Genomic DNA, 6,834 nt, shown 5'->3' on the forward strand with positions numbered 1-6,834 from the left:
CCATCTTCGATCTAAATGTGTCAATGTAATTTATAAACGTAACTTTGGGTAGGGTAGTAGTACAGGGTGAAAATAAATTATAAATCGTATTCATATTATAAAATACACAATAAATTGATTTTTTGGTTTAAATTTATTTATTATCATTAGTAAATGAACCCGAAGAGTTTGTCACGTTGTGTTGATGTAATAATATTAGCAAAAGATGTTGGATCTTAGACTTAAGAGGGCTGGACACCAGCGTCTTGTCCATACAAACGTATTAGACTTCTCCCTTCCTCAATTATGGCACTAGAGAAATTATTTTTTAATATGCTATGGATATCTACCATTGGGTTGCATCTATCGTTTTATTTTTTTGATTAGTTATTTTTTATAGGAGCTAGGAGCCGCCAAACATCAATAAAATAGCCTCCTTTTTACACCCACGAAAAGAGTCCAGCGTGCTTATTTAACGGTCGATTTTAAAAAAAATACGCGCATAGTTGCAGATAAAATATCTTTCTCATAAGGATGATGATTTTTTTTTTAAAATTGGTCCAGTTTCGGAGGAGAAAATAGGAGAATACGAAGCCTCGATTTTGTCGATTTAAAATACGTTTTATCTGGTCGAAGCGCAACTGTCGCATTCACTCAATATATATATTGTCGCATTCACTCAATATATATATATCGAAGAAAGAAACGGCAACAAAATTAAGGTTTCGGGTGTACAGCCCTCTTAATTCACGTATATTGTATTTGTCTGCAGACAAATCGCCAAACAAACTATTTCTCAGTGATTATGAACTTGTCTGCCTTTTGAGGCTTTTATCAAAACAAAATCATACAATCATCAGTCGGAAGATCCTAAATAGATGTAGGTTAGCTATTTTAAGGTATAAAAATGGGGAGGGGAGTAATGGTGGGAACACACTCAAAAGTATGGCATGGCACGTCTATATAGACTTCAGCTATGATAGGTGTGTCTTTGTGTCATTGTAAATTCATACGAAGTTTCATCTACATTTCTTCAAATATGGACTTCATTGTCAAACCTAGGTCAATTCAAAAGGATAAAATGTTACCTAAAACATTCCAGGGTGTTAGAATTGAGAAGGGTCGTGACGGTATTGACCAGGAATTCCAGAGTTTTTTCTTTTGCATGTGCAAAATTATCTAAAAAATCATGTGCCGGGTACCACTCTGTGTGTCTTCATCTTAAGTCTAGACCGGATGTGATGTGGAACTTTTTAGCCTGGTCAGTCGCAGTGGCGAATGAATTCGAATATATAATAATTAAATAGAATCATCTATTATAGTAAGTAAAACTATTGCTCTAGAATGCTCTCTTTGATAAAAAGAAAATGTAGTATAAATTATTAAAATTTGCTGATTGCCTGTGTTGAGTATTGAAGAATTAGAATTCCCTAAACTGAACGGCAAAGTATCGTACAATATCAGCGTTTTAGCTGAATTGGAAAGGAATCGTAATTATATGTTTTGACTCATTTATTTTAATTGCAAAATTGCATATTTTCTGTCCGCCAAAAAACTAATTGAAAATTCTTCACGAACAAAATGGCGGCCCGTCAAATAAGCAAGCGTCCCAAAACATATCAACCCCCTGGCAAATTACGCAACTTGTACCACGACCTGACCCAATCGGGGTGAAATTTCAACACCCCCGCGAATATTAATGGTCGTCGCAGGGTTTCGGTTTATCTTTCGCTCAATAAACAATAGCTATCGTACACAACAACCGGCTCGAACATTTGTCGGTACAAATAAATGGTGCAATTAAATTTGGCGCCGGTGCTGTAAGCCGCTAGCGGTAGCTTCGCCATATATATTCGCAACCCCATCTAACCCCCATACACACTACATATAAGTGCATACACACACACACGTATATGTTTCACCATCTGATCGGCCAGAGGAGATATACGGGCGCCAATAAATATCTGGGGCTCCTTTAAGCCCCCCTCCGGATCCGAGTCACATTTGCAATATTTCACTGCGAAATTGTCCCTGTCCTGGGGATCGCGCTGGCTGCACATCCCGGCCTATAAAACTCCTCACATTAACATATAAATATATTATACGTGCAACCGGGTGACGTGGCCTGTCCCAGGGCGAACGTTTCCTCGGATTACAGGTGGTCTCGTCGAAGCTCCTGAGTAATGATGCGGTGCTGAGATTGGAGACTGATTGGTTGAATTTGGGTGGTTCGTGTTTAGAAACTGGGTCGGTGTGATTTTTTTTTTTATTTCATGTAAAGTCAACCCTCTTATAACGCGGTAGATCTGTCAAGGAAAAAGGAGTACGAAATAAAAAAGAATATTTTATATTTTGCATCACTTTCTTACGATTTTTCCCGTTTTTTTGCGGTTCGTTGCGTTTCATTGCTATATGGGAGGACGGGGTTGACTAATCATAAATTAAAAGTAAGCAATTGTTTCAAGATGATCTAATTTTTTTTAATGGACATTTATACAAAATAAGTGATAATTATTAAATGTAATGCTCATTTTTTCAAATGTATGACTTTTCAGATCTTTAGTTCTATATATTTTTGAGAGTTTACTTATGTTTTGTTTCTATTTTTGGCTATTGCTTTCCCTACTAATCTAATATACAATTTCGAAAGAGACTTTGTATTTATGTAAGTATTTAAGTATCTTTGGTTCGGAACTTCCAAAACAAAACCAAGTTTCTATGACGACAATTCAATTGGTTGAATATTATATTTTTTTCGATTCAAATATATTTAATAAAAAAACAAATGAATATTTACTATTAGATTCGCCATTTTTTCACCGTTTATATAACAAATACTGAGCGAAGCCGGGTAAAACAACTAGTCTAATATATACTTTCGAAGAGACTTTGTTAGTTTGTATGTAAGTATATATTTTTGGTTGGGAACCGAAAACAAGTCAAAGTTTCTATGACGACGATCGATTGGTTGAATATTATTTTTTTTCGATTCAAATAAATGTAATAAAAAAACAAATGAATATTTACTATTATATTTGCCATATTTAAGCTGTTTATATTACAAACACTGAGCGAAGCCGGGTAAAACAACTAATAAACTATATGTAAAAGTGATAGCTACGTAGAGGTTATGATTTGGCCAAAACACTCCAATAGTTGGACCACGAATATTACCAATATATTACTTTATTTAATCTACATATTAGCGAATTGAAAATCTTTAATTATTAACGTTAAATAATTATCTTATTCTATGCTTTTTATAGTTTATAGAATTGTGTGCTTTGGCACATTTTGTCCAAGTTAAAACAGTCTAATTATATTCAATGCCTAGTACATTTAGTAATTTCACCCTGCTCATGTCACCGTAGGCTTACCCGGTAGCAAAAACACTTCAATAGTTAGGCCAGGAATATCTCCAATATATGTATTACTCTATTAAATCTGTAAGTGAATTGAAAATATTTCCAACAGCTAAAAAAGCAATACCATTCGCCGTTACAACCCAATTCTCTGAACTGTTTTCATTGTTTTCTTTAAAATGTGAAAAAAACTATTTTTCATAAATATATCAAATACCTTTAATGCTTCAAATGTTGTAGGCTTAATTTTACTACTAATATAATGAAAAACTGTCGACGTTTAAATCATGATGGCCGAAGGTGCCGGTACATTTTCTTTATTACTAGAGTGTGAGCTTTGATCGTATCAGCTGATTAAATTTCCTTTAAAAATAGCACACAGTGAGTACACGTCAGGAATAGAGTGCTAAATTGATTATAGTAGCTAAATTGTTTCGACCGTGAATATTAATCAAGGAAATTAACCCTTTCCCGGCGGCAGGCTCGCGTTATTAATCCGCCGACCACCGCACCGGTCCCGAATTATAAAATCAAACAACAATGGAAATTGAAGCGCGGTCGGCCATTGTTCCCATTATGAGCCGAAGAAAATTGTTAAATGAAATCTTTTTGTTTTGGGGTTGGCCCGCTCCCGAGGCTCTTCGGCCATTAAAAGCGCCCCGACGCGAAAATAAACATTTATTTTAATTCAAAATCGAGTCCACGGCGAATGGGAGACTCTCAAACTGTGCCAATTAGCAACATCGACCCGAGTGCAAATAAAAATACTACTCAATTATATGCATACATGTTTATTTCAATTATCAAAATGTATTCGTAATCTTTCTGTTCTAATATTACACTGTTCAACAAATGACGACTTTTTTTTGGTTCAGAGACGAAATATGACTTTTCTTATAGATCTATGCCCAATAAACACGAATCTGGTAATAAAAAATATTGATTGGTTTGAGATTCGGAGATATACATATGTATGTGTTTTTTAAATCGCGCGATTTTTCTATATCTTGGTGTTGTTCGGCCGATGTCTCAAAATTTGTCAATTTTTTGTTCGAAAGGAATATTGAAATCTATAGTCGGGTATTTTATCTTTTATTTGTAGTACTTTTTACCTTTCAAATCTCTCTAAGTAGTCGTCCAGTTCAAATCAAAAGTCAAAAGTACGTATTTTCACTTGGGATTTTTTTCCCACTGTTAATACTATTTTATATTGAGTATTTGCTATTGAAACATGTTTATTGGGATAGTATTCTAGCCATACTATTTTTTTTTTTTTTTTAAAAGGGTTAATTGTAAGTGTGCTGAATTTTAAATCGGTAAAATTGCGAGCTAAAAGCTCGTACGAACCATTTTTCGTGTCGAACAGTGTTATTAATCAGTCATTGTGATGGGATAGCATTATACATATGTGACTATGTGAGTTTGTTATTTACATTCATCAGTTCTTTCTTAGATTTATTTTCTCTTAAAGAACTTTTAATATTGTTGATATGTTGAACGAGTGTGCAAAAATTAATGTAAAAATATACTGAATTTCATTAAAAGAAGTCTGAAGTTGAAGAAGGAGTTTGTCTTTTTTAATATCAATGCTAGAACTTTATTAAATATACATACATATATGTTTGTACCGATATCAATTTCATTATTCTCTGTGTTGGTAAATGTATTTTTATTGAGCTTTCGGATTCAATTCATATTATAATTGATTGTTTTGCAGACTTTATCTATACGATTGTCCGAGCGATAAACTAATAGATTCAAATCTCGTAATATTATTAAACATTCTTTCAATCATAGAGAAAATTGTAAGTCTTTTGCTAGCTATGAATAATTGTATCTATAATACAAATAAACACGCTATTAAAAAAAATCTTATACGATTGATAGTTTCAACGAATTTTGTATCACACAATCGAATAAGAGTTGAATTTAGGAATATGTATTATATATTGATGACTTTTTTTTGTGATCTGTCTGCGAAACACAGTTTGATCGTCGTCATTATGGCAAATGGATTTGGTATATTGGGAGTCAATCAAACTTTAACGATAGTTGACTAGCAAGCAATTGACACGTTGACAGATTAATGGATTTTCTCGTCTCGGTTCATATCCGCGAGCGCGAGCTTAAAGTTTTGATGCCTCATGGATTATTTTGAATACAACAATAAATATATTATCAAATCAAAGTATGTAACTAATAAAATATGTAAATACATTTGTACTTATAGAGTAAGATGTACATATGTATGTACATATGTATATTTTACGTAGAAAAGTAAAGTTCTACTTCCGGTTGTCGGATTTTGTTCAATTTTTTTTGTAACTTAAAATCACTATCAATATTATATACAATAAATATCAAGAAAATAAAAATAATTTAAAAGGTCCTAATAAAATAATGAAATATTGTTTAAAAAAAAATACTACTTCCGGTTTACGAATTCTGACCAAAACCTTATCAGCTCTAAGTTAGGACATAAAGAATACAAATACAAATTTTTAACTTCATAGGTTCAGGGTGTGGACAGAATCGTGGCTACAACATTTTTCACCTTTCTAAGAGGAAAAAATCCCACTTCCAATTTATTAAATTTAGTGATTTTTTTTTATTTTCATCGCATTAAATACAAGAATTATACTTGAATTTTTTCGAGAAGAACACACATGTTTAAGGGGTCGAAAAAAATAGTGGAAGAAAAATCGAACAAGAGTAAACTGCCACTTACGGTTGAGGGATGCTTACCAAATTTTATACATTAAGGTATTAAGCTTAAATTTCTATATATGAAATTTCAGTTCAATAAACCAAAAGATTTCTGAAAAAAACATGAAACACCTCGATTCTCTAGAGTAAAAGTACTACTTCCGGTTCAGATAAAAATATTATAAAAATATAAGGTTATAAAGATTATTATTTTTATTACAATTAAAAAAAATTCAGTCCGATTCAGTTACCTGTTTGGGATATAATTTAATTTAAAAACTTTAAAAAAAGAGGACACCTATAAGGGGAGGTACCATTTCCGGTCAACTTAAAAATTTGAAAAAAAATTACGTCATATCGATAAGAATTTCAGTAACCGACACTAAGAATCAGTTCGATAGGATTAACGGTGTTCAAAAAATCCCCAAAATACACAGACACACGCACATTTTTTCTATATCATGAAAACGTGATCAGTAATCGATTCTGAGTTCGAATCAGTTAAAATCTCGAGTTCGAATTTTCGCATGATCGCAAAACTTCATCTATTATTACTACGTACACAGATAAAGTAAAAATAGAGGGTTTGTATGGAAGATTATAGTTCATATTCGTGTTAAACAGGCATAAATATACATATCGATAAAGCTAAATTTCAGTGTTGAAAAAAAATCAAAAAGATAAAACGGGTATAGTTGAAGGTTAAAAAATAGATGATCACGAGAGTTGCAGTATTTAATATTTGAAGTTACTATAGGTTGCCTAAAATACAATTTTGGAAACACTT

This window comes from Arctopsyche grandis, chromosome 8 (assembly GCF_051622035.1).
Source record: "Arctopsyche grandis isolate Sample6627 chromosome 8, ASM5162203v2, whole genome shotgun sequence".
Classification (NCBI taxonomy): Eukaryota; Metazoa; Arthropoda; class Insecta; order Trichoptera; family Hydropsychidae; genus Arctopsyche; species Arctopsyche grandis.